Source organism: Plecotus auritus (genome assembly GCF_963455305.1).
Source record: "Plecotus auritus genome assembly, chromosome: 6".
NCBI classification, from domain to species: domain Eukaryota; kingdom Metazoa; phylum Chordata; class Mammalia; order Chiroptera; family Vespertilionidae; genus Plecotus; species Plecotus auritus.
In genome coordinates this window covers 6,356,833-6,381,931 of record NC_137773.1, presented here as the reverse complement: position 1 = coordinate 6,381,931, position 25,099 = coordinate 6,356,833, and positions in this window count along the sequence as shown.

The window sequence follows — 25,099 nt, the reverse complement described above, 5'->3', positions numbered from 1 at the left end:
CCCGGGGATTCACAGATGCTTCAAACAGCCCTGGCCCTCCAAGAACCTCATTATCTTGTTATGGATACAGACTGGAAACATGAGAAGTTAAAAACAGAGCTTAAAACTAAACTCCTTGTCACTCAAGCCAGGGGCCCGCCCACCCCTGGCTTGCTCCTCCTCTTCATTGGATCACCACTAGGTTCTGCCGATTGGCCTCCTTGGTCCTGTGACCCTCTCAGGTCTGCCCCTTTCTCTCCATTGCCTGGGCAAGGCCTTCATTTGGGTCCCCATCTCCATCCCTTGGGGGATGGCAGCTGCTGCCCCTGCCTCCAGCCAGCCCTCCTCCAGTCTTTCCCCACGTGGCCCCTGGACGTTCTAAAACCCCAATCTGCTCACGTAACTCCCCCACCGAAAGCCCTCAGTGACCCTCTGGGCCAGCTGTGGGCAAACTACGGCCCGTGGGCCGGATCCGGCCCGTTCGGCTGTTCTATCCGGCCCGTGGAGCCGAAAGAGCGGAGGGTTCTCTTGCTCTCCCCTCCGCTCCTTTACTTTGAATTTATATTAGTTCACACAAACACTCCATCCATGCTTTTGTTCCGGCCCTCCGGTCCAGTTTAAGAACCCATTGTGGCCCTCGAGTCAAAAAGTTTGCCCACCCCTGCTCTGGGCTCTGCCTGCTGCCTTTGACAGCTTCGCGTCCTACCATGGTTCCCCGCACCCGGGTCAGCTACTCGGACCTCTTTTTTTTTTTTTTAAATATATTTTATTGCTATTTTACAGAGAGGAAGGGAGAAGGATAGAGAGCTAGAAACATCGGTGAGAGAGAAACATTGATAAGCTGCCTCCTGCACACCTCCTACTGGGGATGTGCCCTTGACCGGAATCGAACCCGGGACCCTTCAGTCCGCAGGCCGACGCTCTATCTACTGAGCCAAACCGGTTTCGGCAACTCGGACCTCTTGAAGTTAACCCTGTGCCTCTGCTTTCTCTGAGTTCTGGGCCTTTGCACACGTGATTCTCTCTTCCTATCATGCATTCACCAAGTGCACACCTCGTCACTCTTCAGGGCTCAGCTTGAATGCCACTTCCCCCAGGAAGTCTTCCCCACCCACTTTGAAATTAAAAAAAAAATCTGCTTCTAAGGTGTCCTTTTCTAGTTTGCCCACTTCTGCACATGTTAAGAATTTTCTTTCGTTTAAGGCCAGGTCAGGAAGGGATGCCTCTATCTTATTGTTGCTTTTCTCTAAGTGTTACGTTGATGGTGCTTTATATGTGACTCATTAGATGTATCCCCGAGGTGTGTTTTGCCTTCTTTTTCTTCTGTTTGGCTTTGCGGACCTTGGTGTACTGGGGGGATTTGTTCAGCGGATTGGACCCAAGCCCCCTGCCCTTCAAATGGCGTGAGTGAGACAAGACCACTTTTCGGGGCAGGAGGACACAGTGGGGAGTGTGTTTCAGGAGTGTGCTGCATTGCCGCGCTTTATTATTTACGACAGAGAAATTGCAGACTATCTGAGACGCATTTAAAACCTTTTTCACCTGTCAAAAAATATAGCTTGCTTTTTAAAAACCATAAAGTATTACAGAAACCTTGGATAATAACATGACTAGGAATAAATTCCCCAAAATTACTGATCATTTCACCCAGTTTTCGCATGTTATTTCTTTGTTGTCTTTTTCACTTTAATCTTTTTCTAAGTTTGAATTCTGCTCTCTATGCAATTCTGTTCCTGCTTTTCCTTCACTTAATATTGTGATAAGCACTGTCTGCATTTTTGTGCGTGTCTATTGAGACAGCTTTAGAAACATCATTGTAAATGTTTGTCATACTATTTTAAGTGAATATGTTGCCATCTATATTTTTTATTTTTAAATATATTTGTTATTGTTGACAGTATTACAGATATCTCCCATTTCCCTCCCCTTCCCCTCACTTCTCCCAGGCCCTATCTATGCACCTCCCCACCCCCCAGGACTTAACTACCCTATGGCCCCTGTCCATGGACTATGCATATAAGTATATAAGTTCTTTGGTTTATCTATTCTTGTTCCCCATCCCCACGTCAAGGTATGTCTGTCTGTTCCATGCCTTCCTGCTTCGGGTCTTATTTTGTTGGTCGATTCATGTTGTTCATTAGGTTCCACACATAAATGAGATCATGTGATTCGTCTTCTCCTCCAGGGTGTCTGTGGGCAAAAGCAAGGAAGATGAGAGGGAGCAGCAGAGAGAGGAGGTGGCCATGCGGGGTCATGCTGCTGAAAGGACAGGGATGGGACGAGGAAGAGGTGTCCTGACCCCCTAACCAGAGTGTTGTCCACCGCCCTTTCCTGTGGTCCCTACCCTTTGCCCAGAGCAGTCCTTTGCCTCGTCAAGGTTTTTGCACACAGCTGCCCCCAGTCCACACCTGCAAAAAGCATACACATTTCTATCATCGCAGCACCGAAGATGGAGTCCATAAATGGTTCTGGTTGCGGTTCTCGCGTATTCGCTGGATGTCATAAAAATGGCTCAGTGCAAACCAGGAGCCGTCGCCTTTCACAGCTGGGCGCTGGTGACTGTGCTTGGAAAGCAGAGAGCTGTGCGTGGATACCCCAAAGAACAACCTGGAATTCCCGGTCGGCTTGGCTATAACTGTGAAGCGGCCACGTGGTCAGTGAGTCTGGGATCCTGTCCACAGTTGGGGTGACCAGGTAGAGTCCAGCAGGAAATGTGTAGTTGGCGAATGGAAGGTTCAGGAATGTGAATAAAAATAGCGTCAGAGGACATACACGGAGTGGCCAGGTTATTATGATCTCTGAACGCACAAAAATCTGGCCACTCGGTGTATTTGTATCTCAAATGGGTACCAAAAGTATTCTAGACTTTTGCTGGAGATCAACCATCTATTTGCCCTGAGCTTTCTATCAGCCAGTGCTAAGGGGAAAACTGATCAGGTGCACGATTTATAGTATCTTTGATAGCAAATAAATGAGGTACTCAAGAGAAGTACACTGAGTGGCCAGATTGTTATGCGTTCAGAGATCATCATAATCTGGCCACTCAGTGTATATCCTCACCTGCTATCCTGGCACCACGGAAAGATGCTGGATCTGGAATGTCACCACCGAGTTTGAATCCTGCTTCCGCCTCTTGCAGCCTGGGTGACCTGGGGCATTTCACCCACTCTCTTAGAGCCTCTGTTTCGTTATTTGTAGAATAGGCATGTGGCAGACACCACTAGCTGTCCCGCTGAATGGCTGTTACCTCCATCTTCCTTGATAACAGAGCCCTGGGTTCATCCACGTGGCAATGTGCTTACCTTGGGGATGAATCCTATTTGATCTAAGCCAGTGGTCGGCAAACGTGGCTCGCGAGCACTGTCCTATACCACCCTTTACCTCTTTGCACACAATATGCCACAATTGCCTAATCCTCACAGCTTCCAACTACATGGTAACATTTAGTCTAGTCCAGTAGTTGGCAAGCTCATTAGTCAACAGAGCGGCACTGGTCTAAACCAATGACTGGTGGAGGAGTTAGCATGTGACCAAGTTCTGACCAATAGGAAGTCTGGTTGGTGGTTCATGCAAAACATCGACCTTCCTTTTCCTTCCTGCCTTGAATTCCTTTGTGCAAAGATGAGCTAGTTGCAGAGGAAGCAATCCTCCTACAACTGTGAGATGATGAGCCTGGAAGTAAAAGCCCGTGCCCTGGGGATGGCAGGGGAGGCTCCTCAATGACATCGCTGAACCGCTGCACCAAACCTGGGACTTCCTGTTATAGGACTTCCTGTTATAGGACTTCCTGTTATAGGACTTCCTGTTATAGGACTTCCTGTTATAGGACTTCCTGTTATAGGACTTCCTGTTATAGGACTTCCTGTTAGGTCACTGTTGGTGCGGGTGCTCTGTTACTCATAGCTGAAGCAGCCCCAGCTGACATTAGGGATAACGGTAGCTACTTCCAGAGCTCCTGGGGGAATGCAGTGACATATTGTATGTGCTGTGCTACTGTCGTCCCTCTCGTACCTGATCCTCATTGTGAAGAGTGTGATTTCTCTCTTTTTTAAAAAATATATATTTTATTGATTTTTTACAGAGAGGAAGGGAGAGGGATAGAGAGTTAGAAACATCGATGAAAGAGAAACATCGATCAGCTGCCTCTTGCACACCTCCTACTGGGGATGTGCCGCAAGCAAGGTACATGCCCATAACCAGAATCGAACCTGGGACCTTCCAGTCCGCAGGCCGACACTCTATCCACTGAGCCAAACCAGTTAGGGCAAGCGTGTGATCTCTTACCCAAGGCTGGAGAAAGCCACATCGGAAAAGAGTGACATGTTGGTAATGGCACTTGCAGGACAGTTGATGGCCCTAGAAATACTCAAAGGGGCATAAAATAGTAAGACATGATTCAGAATAGTTGTCAACACATGCAACCATCAGCTCTGTCAGACCCCACCCCTTTAATGGAACATTTAGCAAACAGATTCTTTCAATAGAGGCAGTCCCAACTGTATGTGGGGGTGATCAATTTGGTGTCATCCTTTATTCTAACAGCCAGTGCATCCAAGGTGGTTAGTCTAAATCGATTACTCCGACGTCACCCAGGTGTGGCCGGGTGGCCCAATCCGGGTCCATGAGCTGTGAGGACAATCTGCTGTGGGCTCTTGAGAAGCATTTCTGCTCTCCGGAGCAGAAGCCACGGATGCTGTGGTGTCTGGTTGAGACATCTGGAACCACTGTGGCCATGTGACTCCCGGGCTGAGGATGAGATCAACACTGAGACACGGAGGGTGGCTGCAGGGTGCCCGCTCTTCGCCGGCGGTGCTGAGCTGCTGAGCTAGCCAGGCCTGGAGCCTGCCCTGCACCTGGACTTTCTAATACATGAGCTAAATATTTACTTACGGTTTATGAGTTGGGGTTTGGGGTTTTGTTGCTGAAAGCATCCTGCCTGATACTCTGAGTTTATTTAAGAAATTTTAGTTTATGCAAAGGAAACCCAGATGTACACCCAGTTTTACAGAACCAAGCTCTCACAGGAAGTGAGGTAGGCTTTTGGGATGGGCGAAGAGGCAGCCCTGTGCGGATGCTGGACAAGAGAGTTCAGTGCCGTTGAATCTGTGAGTTGGTAAAGAAATCGAGGTATTGCTAACACATTGGTCAGGGTTCTTTAACAAAACAGGAGAGAGAGAGAGAGAGAGAGAGAGACTAACTTAGTTTAAAGAATTGACTCACATGATTGTGGAGGTTGGCAAGTCCAAAATCTACAGGGTGGGCCAGGCAGCTGGAGACGTAGGGAGAAAATGACATTCTAGTTCAAGTTGGAAGACCAGTAGGTTGGAATCCCAGGAGAGAGTCAATGTTGTGGTTCAAATACAAAGGCCATTGGCTGCAGAATTCCCTTTTTGCTCAGGGGCGGTCAGTAATTTCTTTGTTCTCGTCACGCCTTCGACTGATTGGACGAGGCCCACCTGCATTATAAAAAGCAATCTGCTTTACCCAAAGTCCATTGAATGCAATGTTAATCTCCTTCAAAAGCGGCCTCACGGGAACTTCCGGAACAATGTCTGGCCACGTGGCTGGGCACTTCGACCCGGCCAAGTTGATACCTAAACTTGGTCATCACACCTGCCTGAATGGTAACAGTGAACCTGACAAGCACTCGGCGGACCGATGCTCAGCGGTGTGTGTGGTCAGTGCCCTGAGCGGAGGCGCGGGGTTTAGGACCTCCCACCTGCCCTCCACAGGCCCAGGAGCCCGTGGCCCTGTCACTGCTCCGGGCCAGCTGTGCATTCCTTCCCCGGCCAACAGCCTGTAACCAGTGCCCTCCCTCCAGGCCGCCCCTGCTTCCCGCATCCTTTGCTCTGATTGCGCCCTACTCAGCACTTCAGTGGCTCCTGCTTCAAAACAGGTGGCGAGGAGGCCTCTGAGGGTCTATTGGACTCTCCTATGTCTTGGACCCCCAGGAGGACAGGGTCCACCTCAGAGTCTCCTGTCTGACCTACTCCGGACCAGGCTTTGTCACACTGCCGCTGTGTTCTCTGCTCCCTCCGCTTGAGAGGTTTACTCCCCTCTTGTCCATCTGACGAACTCTTCAACCTTCAAAGCCTTGCTCCGTCAGATGTCACCTCCCTGAGGACCCCTTTCCTGACCCTGCAGGTAGAGCCAAGCACAGCACAGCCTCCTCGGTGCTGCCCTGTACCTGCTCCAGGGTCCTCGCTGGTTGCTGCGCCTCTCCTCCCCTCCCCCACGGTGAGTGTGGCCTTAGTATAGCCCTTGGTGTGCCCTGTGGGCACCCAAGGGACCCACTGGCACTGGTTAAATGGACTTGCATTTGTAGCAAGTTCCCACCTTGCCCACCCACCCACATCTGACAGCGCTGACACATGGTAGACATTCAAACCAGACTTGCTGAACTGAACTGGGGTGAAAGAAATAAGGAAGGAAGGAAGGAGGGAAGGGAGGGAGGAAGGAAGGAAAGAAGAAAGGAGGGAAGGAAGGAAGGAAGGAAGGAAGGAAGGAAGGAAGGAAGGAAGGAAGGAGCATGAGAAAAAAGCAAAAATCTCTATTTAGAGGGAGATGGTGTGGGGGGTGGTGGGAAGAGTGGCATAGAGACAGCCAATGTGGTATAGAGGGTGTCCTTTTTCTTCACTGTGTACGCGACCCAAATCCCCAAAAGAAAAGAAATGCTCAGAGAGAATCCTCTGCTAGGAAAGCTTCCTTCCCTCGCCAGGCACATTGCTGGGAAAGTTTCTCGAGAAAGGAGTTGGGTCCCAAATGGCTGAGTCATTGGACATGCGACAGGCAAATGGTCGGAGGTCACTGGGGAGGGAGCCCACGTCTCCCCGCTCATCTGCCCAAGGGCAGTCGTCACACAGATACCCCTGCCCCTGTCTCTGCCCCAGGCCTGCTCTGCTTGCAGGCCCCCCTGGATGCTCCATGGACCTCCGCTCCAAAGCCAAGACCCGGCAACGGAGGAACCAGCTCCCCAGCTGGGCCAGGGCCGCGCCCCACACTGGGAACCAGCCTCTGTCCTGCTTGGCTGACGTGATTCCGCCTTCGCCCCACGTCTGGCCAGGCCTGGGCTGAGCTGGAGCTGGAGCTGGGGCTGGGAAGAGAGGTGGGGGAATGTCCCGGGGAGAGAGCGCAGTCTGTTCTTGGAAGTCGGGATTGCTCTGCCCATTTTATAGATGAGGAAACCGAGGTTTCCTGAGGACAAGAGACTCGCTACAGATCACTCAGCAGGAAGAGCCAGAGCCAGAAGCCGAGCCCCAGCCTCTCTGCCCCTCCAACATCTACTGCCCTGGCACTGCACACTCTTTTACTCCTGGGTGACGCTGCCAAATCATCTCAAGGAAAAAAACCCAAAAGGAAAAAGAAAAGAAAGAAAAAGGAAAAAGGACGACCTCTACTTTACTCAAACGTGGCCACCAAGAGGGCATGTCTTTCCCTTAAGGCTCAATAGGTATTGGCTGAGCCTAGGCCGTCGCAGGCTCGGACCTGGGCCCCTGGGAGACAGATGGGAACCTGCATCGGTTCCATGCCTGGGTCTGGCTTTCTCTGACCCCTCAGGCTGACCCTTGGCCCCGGTACATGTCACTTGACCTGGTGCCTCGAGCTCTTGGTCCCAAGCAGGGCCACACCGCGAAGGCCAGGGAGGAAGAAGGAAGAACGGACAGTGAAGTAGCCAGAACATGCAGGGACGTGGTGACCAGGAGCTTTCATAAAGGAAGGGGCTGAGGGGAGGAGGGATGTGTATTTAGAAATGAAGAGTCTGACCAACTCAGTGGAGGGAGAAGGGGGAAAAAAAGCCCGAGTCCCTGCAGTAACCTGTTTGCAAGATCTGCCTAATTTAGCAGAAAATCACACACACTGGTCCTGGCACGGGCTGGTGGAAGGTATTTCCTCCCCAGCGTGGGTCAAGTTTCATTCATAGGTGCTGTCTAAAATTAGACCCTCCGCTTTCATTCCCATCCAAACGCCCTGCCTAGCGCAATATTTGGGAGAAACAGGCACTCCATTAAAAGTGTGCCTTCCTCCCAGCGGCCCCGGGGCTGGGAAGGGCTGGGCCCTGTCCTCGGCTGGCGGCCGCTGCGGCTCATAAACCCGGGTCTAAATTCAAAGCATCCGCTCTGGCTGGTGACCTCTGGCTTCCAGGCAAACCCATGCCTCCTCCTCCAGCTCACACCAAAGGCCTGGCCAGGTCGCTGGGAGGGACCCGTTTCAGGCCTGTGACCTTCTGTCTGAGGGTGCCTCCCTACAGAGGGAAGATGGGCTGCGAAGAGGGGCTTGTCACGCCTGGGCCATGCCACGGGCCCTCTGCTCTGATGTCTTCCTCTCCTCTGGACTCGGGGAGCCTGCCAGCGGGGCCTTTCAGCCTCACACAAAAACAGTTTTATTGTTATGATGGTTCTCCAAATTAACATCCCATTAAGGAAAGACTCCCGAGGCTGGGAAATCAGCACCACGTGTGGACAGATACCTTCGTTTAATAAATGTGTAGCGAGCACCTTGTATGTGGAGTTTTTTTGGTTGTAACTGACAGGAGGAGGACACTGGGGGCCTCCAAGAGCAGGTCGCGTGCCAGGGATGGGCTGGAGTCACAGCCTGAGCATGACCATGGGAAACCCGGGATGCGCTTTCTCTTTATCTCGCGCTTCCACTTTTCTCGTAGCAGCAGCAACGCTTCTCTCACTGTCTGCTGGCCTCTCTGCTCCTCAGGCCACATGGCAGAATGTGGCTCCTGCTGCACATGGTCTCAGTTCCAGCCATCTGCACAGAGACGACTCCTATTCCTGGGTTCCAGTTCCAAAGCCCCAGGGAAGGTTTCTAATTGGCTTAGCTTGTATCAGGTGCCCGCCCCCTGACCAATCAGGGGAGGAGCTATTTGCTAGCATGGTGGATTCTGCTGTATCCATGTGAATGGCAGAAGGACCGCCCCCCCCCCCCCCACTGATCCCTGATAGTTGACTCTTCATTGGTTCATCAACCTCTGATGTATTGCCCACCCTAACCCCCCAGGACCCTTTAGTCCCCATTTAACCTCCCAGTGACCCCTGTTTCCTTGTTCAGCTCCTGCCTTCACCCCTGTCAGGAGTCTGGGGATGTGAGTGGGATTGGCTGGATGTCCTTGCTGAAGTAGCAGGAGGGTGGGTCCACTTCCTGAACATCTCCTGGGATCTTCTGTGGCTGCCTGGGTGAGTCATGTCCTCCGCCCTCCCACCCAGCTCTGTCCTGGTCACTCAGAGAGGGGCTGGCTCCCGCCCTGGCCCTGCCGGCTTCCTCCCGTTTCCCCATGGAGAGACAGGGATCTGGTGAGACCCAGGGTGGTTTGGGAGACAATGAAGTCAGCCTGGATCATTTCATGGGCCCTACAGGTCGGGGAGGCGCTCGATGAAGCTTTTTCCTTCTAAGAGTTTGTTTTTTTTAATCACCGAAGTGCCCTGGTCAACTTTCTTAAAATTGCTTCTTTACATTCATCCATCCTTGTACCTACATCTATCACAGACCTGCGCCAAAAAAGTCTGTTTCTAAGACAGTCTTATTTAAGAACTTCTAAGACTGACTTCTTGGAAAACAACATCATGGTTTTCTCATTATGACCATGGCCTGGCTCATAAAAGGCAGCCAGCGTTTGTTGAATGGAGAGATGGGGTCAGAAAAGAAGGAAAAGCAGCCTTACATGCCATCAGCAGGAAACTTCCAGTGAGTTTGTAAAGTTGGGTCACGGCAAGGAAGCGCATTTTATCGGGAAGACGTGGACCCATTTCTCTGCTGACGTTGCACTGTGTGGTTAGATAGCTTCCCTCTCTCCTGGATTCTACCCAACTCCGTCAACACACCCAGCTCCTAGCATGAACCACAGACGACCATTCACATGTCCCCAGAGTGTTCATTATGGCTGAGTTCACAACCTTGACATTTGTCCTTTCCTTTTCAACTCAAATTAAAACCAGTTTGAGTCCTCAAGCGATAGATGGGCAGGAAGCCCGCAACCTGCCTTTTGGTCACCTCCTTCCCCTCGAATGGCCCAAGATCTCCCGGGGCTCATGCATCCGGAAGCAAAAGTCTGCCAACTTGTAATGGATCCGGCCCACGCATGCCTCTTGAGAGTGAGGGCCTCCTTCAGTGGTCACCCTAGGCACCTCGCTTTAGTCCCAACACTCAAAAGCCAAAAGCCACTCCCAGGCACAGTCCCCACTTCGCTAAGGAGGGGACTTCCCTCCCTGTGATTGCAGTGCCTCATAGATGTGTAGTGTCCTTGGCCCCTAGGAAGCCTCCACGCTGTGGGCCTTTTGTTCTTGTGTTTGAATGTCAAGGCCCAAGGGAAAGGGAATAATTCTGTGCATCTGTGTTCATGACAGATATTGGTCTATAGTTTTCTTATCTTGTAATTTCTTCTTTTTTTTTGTTGTTGTTGTTAATCTTAACCAGAGGATATTTTTTCCCATTGATTATTTTTTAGATAGAGTGGAAGGGAGGTTGGGAGGGGGAGAAAGAGAGAAACATCAATGTGAGAGAGACATGTGGATTGGTTGCTTCCTGAACACACCCCGACCAGGACCTGGGATCAAACCTGCAACTCAGGTACATGCCCTTGACTGAGAATCCAACTCTTGACCCCTCGGTGCCAGGGCTGACGCTCTAATCACTGAAGGACAGCAGCCAGGGCATTATCCTGTAATTTCTTAGTCTGGTTTTGATATTAGAATAATGCCGGCCTCATAGAATAAATTTGAAAGTATTCCCTTCTCTTCAATTTTCTGGAACTGTTTATATGTGGAGCAGATATTATTTCTTCCTTAAATATTCAGTAATATTTACCCGTGAAGCCATCTGGAGCCTGGAGTTTTGTTTTGGGGATGATTTGTAACTGAAAATTCATTTTAATAATTTTAGGGGTATAATCTGTAGCAATGTCTCTTTCTTGTTTCTGATACTGGTAATTTGTATAATCTCTTCCTTTTTCCGGATTAGGAAAGCTAGAAGTTTTTACATTTTTATTGATATTTTCAAGGAGCCAGTTTTCAGTTTCATTGATTCCTATCGTTTTCTGTTTTATACTTTATTGATTTCTGTAGTAATGTTTGTTATTCCTCTTCATCTGCTTTCTTTGGGATTACTTTGCTCTTTTGTTTTCTAGTTTCTTAAGATAGAAGCTGAAGTTATTAATGTGAAAACGCCTTTCTTTTCGAATACAGGCAGTTTGTGCTATACATTTCCTTATAAGTACTGATTTAGTGACAGATCACAAGTTTTGATATGGTGTCTTTTCACTTTCATTCAGTCCCAAATACTTTCTAATGTCTCCTTTGATTTTTTTCGTTGACCCCCTCAATTATTTAGAAGCATGTTATTTAGTTTCAAATATTTGTGGATTTTCCAGAGATCTTTCTGTTATTAATTTATAATTTGATTTCACTGTGGTCAGAGAACATACTTTGTATAACTGGAATCCTTTTAAGTTTATTTAGACTTGTTTTATGACCCAAAATATGGTCTTTCTTGGTAAATGTTCCTTGTGCACTTGAAAAGAATGTGTATTCTGCGTTGTTGGGTGGAGTGCTGTGTCGGTGCCAATTAGGTCAGGTTGGTTAATAGTGTTGTTCAAATCTTCTATATCCTTATTGATTTTCTGTCTATTTATCCTGTCAACTCTTGAGAAAGAGAGAGAGAAAGAGGTATTAAAACCTTTTATTATAATGATGGGTTTCTTTTTCTGGTTCAATTCTACCAGTTTTGCTTCATGTGTTTTGAAACTCTTATAGGTGTGTAAATATTTAGAGTTGTTATGTCTTGAGGAATTGACCTCTTTATCATGGGACAATGAGCTTCTTTATTTTACTTTGATATTCATATAGCCACCCCAGCTTTTTTTTGATTAGGGATAACTCTTCTTACATGGTATCTCTTTTTTCATCCTTTTACTTTCAATTTATTTTTGTCTTTAGATATAACTTGCATTTTCGATAGGCAGAATGCAGTTGACTTTTGTTTTTTTCTTTTTTAATCCAGTATGAAAATCTCTGCCCTTTAATTGTGAGTGTTTAGAACATTTACATTTAATGTGCTTAGATGATTAGGTTTAAGTTTATCATCTTGATAGTTTTCTATTTTTCTCATCTCTTCTTTTCCTTTTTTTCTGCCTTCTTTTGGATTAACTATTTTTTATGACTCTATTTCATCTTCTCTGTTGGATTATTAACCATGGCTCTTTTGTGATTTTAGTGGTTGTTTTAGAGTTTATAATATACATTTTTAACGTATCACAATCTACCGTTATGTGATATTATGCCTATTTACACATAGTATGAGAACTTTACAATACTATGTTTCCATGTCACCCCTCATGGTCTTCATGCTATTGTTGTTACACATTTTACTTATATGTACGTTATAAGTAAAATTCTACGTTATGTTTAAGGACTAAATTATCATTTAAAGAAATCTCTTATATTCACCCATTTAGTTGCCTTCTTAGTGCTCATCATTCCATTGTGTAGATCTAGACTTCCATCTAATATCATTTTCCTTCTGCTTAAAGGAGGTCTTCCTTAAACATTTCTTGCTCTGTGGTTTATTGGTGGAGAATTCTTCCAGCTTTTGCACATGTCTGGGGAAAAAAAGTCTTTATTTTGCCTTTGTTTTGTTTTTTTAATTTAATAAATCTTTATTGTTCAGATTATTACAATTGTTCCTCTTTTTTCCCCCATAGCTCCCCTCCACCCAGTTCCCACCCCACCCTCTGCCCTTACCCCCCCGCCCCACTGTCCTCATCCATAGGTGTACGATTTTTGTCCAGTCTCTTCCCGCACCCCCCACACCCCTTTCCCCTCGAGAATTGTCAGTCCACTCCCTTTCTATGCCCCTGATTCTATTATATTCACCAGTTTATTCTGTTCATCAGATTTTTTTATTCACTTGATTTTTAGATTCACTTGTTGATAGATATGTATTTGTTGTTCATAATTTTTATCTTTACCTTTTTCTTATTCTTCCTCTTCTTAACGAATACCTTTTAGCATTTCATATAATACTGGTTTGGCGGTGATGAACTCCTTTAGCTTTTTCTTGTCTGTGAAACTCTTTATCTGACCTTCACTTCTGAATGATAGCTTTGCTGGGTATAGTAAACTTGGTTGTAGGTTCTTGCTATTCATCACTTCGAATATTTCTTGCCACTCCCGTCTGGCCTGCATAGTTTCTGTTGAGAAATCAGCTGACAGTCGTATGGGTGCTCCCTTATAGGTAACTAACTGTTTTTCTCTTGCTGCTTTTAATATCCTCTCTTTGTCTTTTGCTCTTGGCATTTTAATTATGATGTGTCTTGTTGTCGTCCTCTTTGGATTCCTTTTGTTTGGGGTTCTCTGTGCTTCCTGGACTTGTAAGTCTATTTCTTTCACCAGGTGGAGGAAGTTTTCGGTCATTATTTCTTCAAATAGGTTTTCAGTATCTTGCTCTCTCTCTTCTTCTGGCACCCCCATAATTCGGATGTTGGTACACTTGAAGTTGTCCCAGAGGCTCCTTACACTATCTTCATATTTTTGGATTCTTTTTTCTTTTTTCTTTTCCGGTTGAGTGTTTTTTGCTTCTTCGTATTTCAAATCTTTGACTTGATTCTTGCGATCCTCTAGTCTGCTGTAAGATCTCTGTATAATATTTTTTATTTCAGTCAGTGTATGCTTAATTTCTAGTTGGTCCTTTTTCATATCCTCGAGGGTCTCGCTAAATTTATCAGCTTTTTCTAGAAAATTCTTGAAAAACCTTATAACCGTGGTTATGAACTCTATATCCAGTTGTTGGCTTCCTCCATTTCTTTCATTTGTGATCTGTTTCTTTGTCTCCACATTTTGGCTGCTTCCCTGAGTTGACAGAGTGGCTTTGTGTGCTAGGTGTCCTATAGGGCCCAGTGGCTCAGCCTCCCCAGTTACCTGAGGTGGACACTCTTGGTGGACCCCTTTGAGGGCTGTGTGCACAGTCTTGTTGTAGTTAAGCCTTGATTGTTGTTGGTATCACTGGGAGGAATTGACCTCCAGGCCAATTGGCTGTGAGGATCAGCTGTGTCTGTGCTGGGAGAACTTCTGTGCTGGAGACACCCTTATGAGACAAGACTTGCAAAAACCTCTGTGCTCAGCTTGGATGGGGCAGAGTCTCAGGGCGGAGCAGACAGCATTGGTTTTCTGTCAGCCCTGCCCTAATAGGCCCCTGTGTCTCAGTGTCTTGTGGTAATCGCTGTAAGCACCTCTGAGAGAAAGCCGCCCTCGAGTTCCGCCCGCTGCCAGACAGTCCAGTTTCTCCCCGAATGAGTCTGGGTCCCCAGAGTCTCACCCGGAACTGGAGTTCAGTGCAGTCGGGAGCTTTTGTCTCCCTCTCGCTTGAGAAAGTCAGCCGCATACTCAGTTGTCTGCCCTCTCCACGCTCGCACGCCTTGGTACCTCTGCCTTCCGCAGTTCCTCTGAGTCTCAGTGTGCTTTTCTCTTTCCTGACAGTCCAGATTCACCCCATATGAGTCTGGGTCCCCAGAGTCTCGCCTGGAACTGGAGTTCAGAGCCATTGGGAGCTTTTGTCTCCCTCCCGCTTGAGAAAGCCAGCCACGCACTCAGTTGCCAGCCCTCTCTGCGCACGCGTCTCAGTACCTCTGCCTCCTGCAGCTCCTGTGAGTCTCAGTGTGCTTTTCTCTTTCCTTCTAGTTGTAGAATTTCCACTCAGCCAGCCTTCCTGTGGTTCTGGATGATGTCCGTTCTGTCTTTTAGTTGTAGTTTTGAAATTGTTGTGCGAGGCAGCAGTTTATCTATGCCGCCATCTTGGTTTCTCCCTTGCCTTTGTTAATGAAAGATGTTTGCTGGGTATACAGTTCTAGGTTAACAGGTTCTTTCCTTTGAGTATTTTAATATATTGGTCTATTGTCTTTTTAAGTGTATTGCTTTTGCATTGTTTTCAAAAACAACCCTGATACCATTCTTATCTCTGAATCTCTGCATTTAACATGTCTTTTTTTCTCCACTGCTTTTAATATTCTTCTTATCACTGATTTTGAGCAGTTTGGTTATGATATGCCTTGGTGTAGTTTTCTTCAGGTTTATTGAGCTGGAGGTTTATTGAGCTTCATGGAGCTTTAGATTTATAGTTTTCATTTAATTTAAAAAGTTTGAGGCCACTGTGTTATGTTTTTGAATATTTTTTTCCATCCCTATTGGTCCTTCGGGGAGTCCAATTACAAATTTATAATGCCACTTGAAATTGCCCCATAGCTAACTGATGCACCTTCACTTTCTATTATTTTTTCTCCTTGTGTCTTATTTTGGATCTTTTCCATTGCTGTTTTCAAATACATTAAATGTTTCCTTCCACAATATCTAATATGCCTTTAATCTCATCCAGTGTTTTTTTTTTTTTCATCTCAAGACATTATAGATTTCATCTCTATAAGTTTGAGTCATATGTCTTTATATCTTTAATTCAAAGGCATTATATTTTAATGCCTTTACTTAACTTTTTGAACATCTGAAATACAATTATAATAACTATTCTAATGTCCTCGTTTGCTAATTCTGGATACAGAATTCCAGGCTGATAGGTTTTTTTTACTCTAGTAACTTGAAAGTTATTGTTCAATTTTCTTATTACCTGCATGATTTGTAATGACAAATCAATGATCATTCTTATTCTCTTCAATATAATATGTTTATTTTCCCTGACTCTTTCAAGATTTTTTTTTCAGGAGTTTTACTATGACATGCCTACTCTCCCCCCCCCCACCCCCCCTTGTTTGAGATTTGTTGTGCTTTTTGGATCTGTGAATTAGTGTTTTTAATCAAATTTGGAAAAGTTTGGGCCATAAATTTTTCATATATTTCTTAGGCCCCATTTTATCTCTCCTCTCCATCTGGGACTTGAATTACAGATATGTCAGACTGTTTTATATGATTTCACATTTGTTCAACATCATCATTACTGATGTTTTGTTCATTTTTATTGAATCATTTTTTCTCTCTGTATCTTAGTTTGGATAACTTCAATTTATCTGTGTTCAAGTTCACTGATTTCTTTTGTCTGCATTGACCAATCTATTGTTAAGTTCACTGAACTAATTTTTCTGTCTTTTTTTATTTATTTTATTTTTTTATTTTTTGGCAGTCTTGTGGAGACCGGGACTTCTCCATGGACTAGGTCAATTTGATTTTAACGGACTCTGGACTCTCTCAAATGGATCTGATCCTTTTGAATGTTGCACAGCCCTAGAAAGAATCCCTTCTGATGAAAGGATCTTCACTCCTGATTATAGGAACACTGTGGAAGGTCTGTAGATATGTTTTTACAATGCCGTGTAAAGTGGATGTACACAGAAATGAAACCAGTCCATGGCAGCTGCTGCTCTCTGGACAGGCCCATGATGGAAGTCGGAAGGAATGGGGGTCTGGGGGTTAGAATAAGTGTCTGTTCCCTGCAGTCAAGTCTGGTGCTTAGACACCTTGAGACTCACTGTAAGTTGCCACTGCCAACACAAGCAGAAAGCCTGTGATGTGTCAATGTGCAGCGCGACATCATTGAAGACCGATGCTAGCCCGAGACTAGCCTTGCCTCGGAGCCTAGCAGTCGAACCTCAGATCCTCAGAGAGCGGAGCCCAGCCCCGAAGAGCCAGCCTAGCCCCTAAACCCCCTACCTCGCCCCGAACAGCCAAAGCCAGTGCCGAAGGGCGGAGCCTGGCCGCCTCCTCCTCTTCACTCCAGCAACACTAAATCGTCTTTGATTTCTCCCCTGGGTCTTGTTCTCTCAGGCATAATTGCATGATAAGCCTTTGGTCTGGGGACACTTTCCCCCATCCCTACAAGGCACGCGCGCACACAAAGTCATCCCTGCTCATCCGTCCAGCAGGTTGCAGCTGCAGATTCACCTCCTGTCGCCGAGTCCTAAGTCGGGGTTAGGCGTGCCTCCTCTGGGCTCACGGACCCTGAGCTCCCTTCCCTCGCTGTGCGGGGCGTGCTCCGTTCCTGACCTGCCGCCCCACTGCACTGGGTCAGTGCACAAGCCGTAATTCCTCTCTTAGCCTAGCTCTGGGCTTAGCCCCGGGGGGCTGGTGGAGGGGGATGCTAACGTGGAATATTAATGATGCTAACACTGAGTCATGCGCTAGCCCAGGTAATCCTCACAACACCCTATCCATTTGGCACCGTCATTGTTATCACCGCCACTTTGAAACAGAGACCTAGAGCAGTGAGGCCATCAGGCCAAGGTCAGAGTTCAAAAGCAGCGGCTCTGGGGTCCCATCCAGGTGTGTGATGCCCGAGACTGGCTCCTCTAACCACTACACCACAGCGACACTGACCTCCTGAGGCTTCTGGCTGTTCTTAGGAAAGACGGAGATGCCGACACAGATCCCAAGTGCTGGGGTCACCCAGAGAAGGAAAGAGGCGTGGGACCCACCGCATCTTGGAAGCCCTGGAAGGTGACGAGTTCTGGGAGGGCAATGCAGGGGCTCCCCAGGGACCCCGGTGACCCCAGATGCCCAAAGGAGGGCCGGGAGCCCCTTCCTCCAATGTCCCGGGGACCTCGGGGCAGGAGATGATGCTGAAGCCAGGCCAGAGCTCAGGGCCAGGGAATGCTGGGAGCCGGGGTGGAACAGAGCACAGCTAAATGTCAGGGTTTAGGGCCCCAGCCAGGCCTGGCTGCTCCGTGCTCGCGTCCTGCCCCGGGAGGAAGAGCAGGGTGAGCCTCCGCAGGAGCCCTCGGAAGAGCTTCCGCAAAGGGCCCCGAAGCCAGCGAGCAGGGAGAGCGGCGCCGTGGCGGCCAGGTCGGGGTGGGGCCGCCGGGCCACCCGGACACCTCTGACGGGCAATTTCCAATTTCCTATGGAATTAAACTGTAAAAGCAGAGAGCCCGTCACTGTCTGCTGCCTCCCCGGGAGAGGAGAAAGTTACTGTGGCCGGCTCGAACAGGCTCAACTGTCCTTTCCCAAACCAAACAGCCACCAAAGAGGCTGGAGCAGGGAGGCTGCGGTCAGAGCCCCGAGACTCCCCGAGGCTCAGGGAATCGGGACGCCCGCATCTCCCGTCTCTACCTGCTGGGGTGACCTTGGGCAGGTCCCTTCCCCTCTCTGGGCCTCGGTTTCTTCATCTAGGAAAGGGGGTGCCGGGCACGACGCTGCAGGAGGCCCTTCCAGCCCCGAGATACCGGCATTCGGGAATAAAGTTGGGTGTGGGAAAATATGAGGTCTAGGGGGACGGGGGAAGGGGCTGGAACGTCCTGGGTTGGAACCGTTAAAGGAAGCTCTGTTCAGCCCCAGCCCCAAGGCTCCCAAATCCAGCAGCAGACCTGGGATCCACCCAACCAAAATCAGCGAGGGGAAGCCAAAAGCATGAGTAAGGAGAGGTTGGGCCATAAACATGTCATCTGCGCAAACATCCAGCCCCCTCTGGGGTCCCATCGGCCCTGCCGGGGAGGAGACTGCTGCTGGGGCCCCCTCAGCCACAACCCCAAGTTTGCTCGCTTGGCCCAGGGTTCCAGGGTGGAGGCCTGACTGCTGAGGAGGGAAACCTGGCTGTGGACGTGCTCCGAGGAGCCCTCAGGAAGGGCCGGGCGAGGCGGGGGCCCCACCAAGGCCAGGCGGCTGGGGGCGGCTCTCCGCTGAAGGGAGGCCCCTCCACCCTGATGTCACGCAGGGCTTTCTGGGATGGTCTCCACTTTAGATCGGCGGAGGCCTCCTGCTTCTCCAGCCCTGACCGCTCCCTCCGCCAAGTCCGAGAAAACCAGCAGCCTTTGGGAGGGACCCTGCTTCCTGGATCTCCACAGGCATTCCGACTCCCATCCCACAAACACAACTCGGCTTCTCTCCCAACTGCCTTCTTCTGTAGCTGCCCCAGCTCAGAGGTGGCACCTCCCGCCAGCCACCTGGGTGGTATTCCGGAAGTGACCCTTGACCCTGTCCTCCCTCGTCACCCACGTCCAAGAGATCCCCACGTCCTGGCAACCTGACCCTTGGTGTGGCCCTCATTGGCCCATTCCTGTCTCAATCTCTCTCCTTTTTGGACCTCAAGCACACAAAATTTGATTGATCATATTCTAATTTTCACGTGGCCTTCTTCTTAAAAAGGATCACTTTCAATAATCAGCACAGAGGTGAGGGCTTTGACAATACATTTCAAATGCATCGACCTCCCGTCCTGTCCCCATGCCCTCTGTCCTCTGAGGGAGCCACCATCCCACGCCACGTGCTTTGTGCCCTATTGCGTCCTTTTAAATAAAGTCCTATTTTCCTCTAGCTGCACTAACAAAGTCTAATTTTAAATTTTATAAAGGGGTAAAATCATCTTGTATGCAATCTTTTGAAATGTACTTTTTTTTTTTTTTTTTTTTACTTAATATCGTAGTGCCAATCAAACAGGGCTGCAATTATTCCTCTTCGCGCCTCTACATCCCTTTTGCGACGGAAGCGTCCGATGATGGAGTGTATTTCCCCGTCTCTTAAACCTAGGCTGGCCTTACGCATTATTTTGACTAACACAATGTGGCAGACGTGGCATTGGGCCATGTCTGAGCTTCAGCATTAAGAGGCTTTGTGCTCTTCCTCATTCCCTTGGAAACCTCTGTAGCCATGTGAACACTCCAGGCTGGCTTGCTGGGTAATGAGAAACATATGGCCCGATTGCCACCGTCACCCCAGCTGACAGCCAATCAACTCTTGAAAGTGGAACCTCCACGGACCATGGACTCTGGAGGAAACCCCATTAAGACCAGAAGAACGGCCCCGCTGAGCCCAGCCTAAAATGCCTACCCACTGAAGTGTGGATTAAATAAGTCACGATTGCTGAAGTCACTAAGTTTGGAGTGGCTTGCTACACAGTGGTACACCAAGATTCAGCCGTATTGTTGCATGCTGCTGTGGCCCTTCCTTTTCACCGCTGTCTAACATTCCATCGCGTGTACAGAGCATTGTTCATTCATCCGCCCACCGGTCACTCACTAGGCCAGGGGTGGGCAAACTTTTTTTTTTTTTTTTAAATGGGGGCAAATGTTGAGAACATTTTTTTTAAAATATATTTTATTGATATTTTACAGAGAGGAAGGGAGAGGGATAGAGAGCTAGAAACATCGATCAGCTGCCTCCTGCACACCTCCCACTGGGGATGTGCCCGCAACCAAGGTACATGCCCTTGACCGGAATCGAACCCGGGACCCTTCAGTCCACAGGCCGACGCTCTATCCACTGAGCCAAACCGGTTTCGGCGGTGGGCAAACTTTTTGACTTGAGGGCCACAATGGGTTCTTAAACTGGACCGGAGGGCCGGAACAAAAGCATGGATGGAGTGTTTGTGTGAACTAATATAAATTCAAAGTAAAGGAGCGGAGGGGAGAGCAAGAGAACCCTCCACTCTTTCGGCTCCGGGGGCCGGATAGAACAGCCGAACGGGCCGGATCCGGCCTGCGGGCCGTAGTTTGCCCACGGCTGCACTAGGCACTTGTGTTTCTGTTACCGTGAAAATGCCTCTGTGGACTGTTTGGTGTATAGTCTCTATGGAACATGCGTAAGAGATTACTTCTCTCTAGACCAGCCGTGGGCAAACTACGGCCGCGGGCCGGCTGTTCTATCCAGCCCGCAGAGCCGAAAGAGCGGAGTGTTCTCTTGCTCTCCCCTCCGCTCCTTTACTTTGAATTTATATTAGTTCACACAAACTCTCCATCCATGCTTTTGTTCCGGCCCTCCGGTCCAGTTTAAGAACCCATTGTGGCCCTCGAGTCAAAAAGTTTGCCCACCCCTGGTCTAGACTCACAGCTCCTCAGAACCTTCCCACAAGAAACTATTAAAAATGAAAAACAAATCAGGATGCTCCCTGCTCAAAACCCTTCAATGGCTCTCCCCCACACCCTCAGGGTAGAGTCCAATGCCTTTACGTGACATTGAAGGACCTGGTCAGTTATCTCCTCTCTGCCCATAAGCTTGGCTATTAAATAGCTGTGAGACTTTGGGGACAAATGACTTCACCTCTCTGCCCCTCAGTTTTCTTTTCTGAAAAGTGGGGCTAACAATAGACTGAGTCATGGGGTTATTGGGGGGACTCAATGAATTAACATACAAAGCTTTAGAACAGTGCTTGGCGCAAAGAACCCCACAAATATTTGCTGTGGTTGTTATAAATGTCGCCAAATGGTAAAGCTGATGGTTCCCAGAGGATATCACACCTCAGGCCCCTGCCCTTGGGTACCTAGTGAGCTTGACTCTCCAGATCTCTCCTGGCGTCACTCACGTTGACACCTTTCCTGCTCATCCCCACCTCCCAGGAGACTTGACCTCACCCTCCTCTGGGCCCCATGGGCCCCTGGACACAATGATCATGGCTCATGTCTGTTTCCTGGGCCTCTGAGCTCAGGGCTGTGTTCCATTCCTCTCTGTAACCCAGAGCCTGGCACGGAGGAGATTCAGGGTAAATGTATGGTGAGTGAGTGGATGAACAAATGAATTATTGACCTTGTCTCCCCAGTGCAATCATTTATTCATCGTTCCTGTGACCACCATTTCCTGAGTCCACTCTGTGCCAAATGCTGACATGGCTCAGAGGAGACCTCTGCCCGCTAAAGCAGACCCCGCGTGGATGAGCACGACTCAGTGTGGTCTGGCCTGGGACGTGCCAGTCCTCTCTCTACCCAGAACCAGCGAACCAGGGCCCTGCCCTCAAGGTGCCCACGCCCTGGAGGGAAACGAGGCCAGACTGAGATTGAGACAAAGCATCCTGGGCGCCAGGAGCATCTGGGAACCCAAGCGTGCACAGGATGGGCGGTTAGAGAGCAGAGAGGCACCCCCGCGGGGCAGGAACTATCTTGTTCGCCCTTAGCCCCTGGCCCAGTCAGGTCTGACACCGAGGGGTGGTCAGCATAAATATTTGCGGAATATGTGATAAATGAGGAGAGGGAACCCAAAGAATGAAGAACGCATTCCCGTCCTGCTCTGCCACCCACAGTGGCGACGGCCAGGACACGTCCCCTCTCTGGCCTCAGATATTTTCCAGCGTCCTCTCCAGCGCCCAGTCCTGTGACCACACAGAGATGTGGGCCATGTGCTCGGGTGCTCCTTGATGGCTGCTGTGTGTGTGTGTGTGTGTGTGTCTGTGTCTGTATCTATATATGTGTGCGTGTCTGTGTATGTGTGTGTGTCTGTGTTTATATGTGTCTGTATGTGTGTGTCTCTGTGTGTCTATATGTGTGTGTGTCTGTGTGTGTCTCTGTGTGTATGTATCTGTATGTGTCTCTGTGTATGTGTCTGTGTGTATGTATGTGTCTGTATGTGTCTCTTTGTGTGTATGTGTCTGTGTGTGTCTGTATGTGTCTGTGTGTGTCTGTGTATGTCTCTGTGTGTATGTGTGTCTGTATGTGTCTCTGTGTGTCTGTATGTGTCTGTGTGTGCGTGTGTCTGTGTGTCTGTGTGTGTCTGTGTGTATGTATGTCTGTGTGTGTGTCTGTGTCTCCGTGTGTGTGTCTCTGTGTGTGTCTATATGTGTGTATGTGTCTGTGTGTGTATGTGTGTGTCTGTGTGTGTCTCTGTGTGTGTCTTTATGTGTCTCTGTGTGTGCCTGTGTGTGTCTGTATGTGTCTGTGTGTGTCTTTATGTGTCTGTGTCTGTGTGTGTCTCTGTGTGTGTCTGTCTGTATGTGTCTGTGTGTCTGTATGTGCCTGTGTCTGTGTGTGTGTCTGTATGTGTCTGTGTGTGTCTGTATGTGTCTGTGTGTGTTTGTATCTGTGTGTGTCTGTGTGTGTGTGTCTGTCTGTGTGTGTCTGTGTGTGTCTGTGGGTGTGTGTCTGTATGTGTCTGTATGTGTCTGTGTCTGTGTGTGTGTCTGTGTGTGTCTGTATGTGTCTGTGTGTGTCTGTGTGTGTTTGTGTCTGTGTGTGTCTCTGTGTGTTTCTGTGTGTATGTATCTGTGTCTCTGTGTGTGTCTGTGTGTCTGTATGTGTGTGTCTGTGTGTCTGTCTGTGTCTGTCTGTCTGTGTGTGTCTGTGTGTGTCTGTGTGTGTGTGTCTCTGTGTGTCTGTATGTGTCTGTGTGTGTCTGTGTCTGTGTGTCTGTATGTGTCTGTGTGTGTGTCTCTGTGTGTGTCTGTGGGTGTGTGTCTGTATGTGTCTGTATGTGTCTCTGTGTGTGTCTGTGTGTATCTGTGTGTATCTGTGTGTCTGTGTGTCTGTATGTGTCTGTATGTGTCTGTGTGTGTCTGTGTGTGTCTGTGTGTATCTGTGTGTGTCTGTGTGTGTCTGTATGTGTCTGTCTGTGTGTCTGTGTGTCTGTGTGTCTGTGTGTGTCTCTGTGTGTCTGTATGTGTGTGTGTCTGTATGTGTCTGTGTGTGTCTGTGTGTGTCTGTGTGTGTCTGTGTGTGTGTATATGCGCAAATGCAGTGCATCCCAGAGCCGGGGTCGGAAAAGCTAATAATGAAGTGCGATCCCATCGTTTCGGGAGCACTTTTTCTGTGCTAGGCACCGAATGCAAAGTTCTAAGGGCGTCACGTGCACAATCTCACTTTCCCCTCACATTTCCCACTCCATGGCCTCCCACCGAGTCCGCCCTCTGGCACCTGGGTGCATGTCTTTCTGCCACTGAGGGCAGCTTTGGATGAAGGAATCTGGCTGAGAATTCAGAGATGCTGGGGGCCGGGGGCTGAGGGGCGGGCGTTCAGCCTCGCTGCCTCTCTAAGGCCCTGCTGGATGCAGCCAAACACCCGTGTGAAAGATCTCCTGGGCTTTCCCGGTCTTGCGTGGCAATTTTCGGAGTTTTCCCTTGGCTTAACCGAAGCGCTTCCCGTGGTGTTCTGGACTGTTCCTTCTTGGCTGGGTTCAGGGAGGGCAGAGGTCAGCGGAGGCCCTGCGTTTGGCTCACCCTCAGGGACGTGGATTCCCAGCCAGCCCGTGGGATCCTGAAATGGCCTCTCACACTCAGGCGGGCGGCCTGGACATCGCGTCCTCCCAGGCCCAGCGCCGTGCCCTCCCATGCCACCGAGCAGCTCAGAGGGGACCAGCTCAGCACGGAAACCCAGCCTCGTGAGGCTGCAAGAGAGAAAGAGAGAAAGAGAAAGAGAGAAGAGAAAAACTGGCCAGACCGGAGGCCTGGTCTGTTGAGTCAAATTTCCTGCCCGTTCATCCTGCTCATGGCTGCGGCGGGGCCATCGGGGGGCCGTGCTTGCAAATGTCCTGAGCGGACAGATCACGGCCTCTGCAGCTGCAGGCTCCCCATTCCAAGGCTCCCACTCAACAGGTCTGATGGAAGGTCTTGGATGCCGATCCCAAATCGAGTCACCCTGGCCGGGAGGGCCTTTCTGGACCCCGGGGAATGATTTGGATGGTGGGGACCTAGGATCCTGCAGCTGACGCTGCTGCCCTCCCAGGCAGGCGGGGCGGTCCTGGCTGGTCTGGGGCCTCACCGAGAGCATCTCCCAGCTCCTCCAGGACTGTCCCTGGAAGTGACCCGAACCCTGGGGACTCGGGCCAGAGGCAGCCTCCACCATGATTTCTGCACACACCCCTGGCCCTCCGTCGAGGTGTGGGGGTGGGTGGGGGAAAGGCTTGCTCACCCAGGCCTTCGGAAACATCCCGACACACTTTCCTCCAGGCCGGCTGAAGTGACTTTCCAAGTATTTCACTTTCCATTTCTCTCCAGATCTGGTAACAGGGTGTTCCTGCCCTCTTCCCCCCGCTGACCTTTCCGCCTGGGCCCTGCCCCTGCTGGGTTTCATCAAGTCCACACGCACTCGGAACCCAGGCCAACACTGCGCTCAGCCCCTCGGCAGGCGCAGATGTGGGCGCCGGGCCCCGCGTGGCCTGTGGCAGCTTCCCGCCAAGCCCCAGGGACGGCTGGACAGAGGGAAACAGGTGCCAGGGGCCCAGCGGGCTTCGCAGTCTGGCATCTTGTCTGCCAAGGCCAGCCCCGACCTTCTCTGGCCAGCTGTGTTACCGTGGGAACGTGTCCTGAGCTCTCTGAGCCTCAGTGTGCTCATCTGTGGAACGGGGGTTAGCCCTTCGTTGGTGGGATGTCATGAATTTGAAACAGGACAGCGAACCTGGTCAGAGTGCACGTGCAGGTGTGCTTAATGCACAGACCGTAAATGAATGATGCCACGTGACCTTCCTCAGGGAAAGGATGCTGCTACAACATCCTC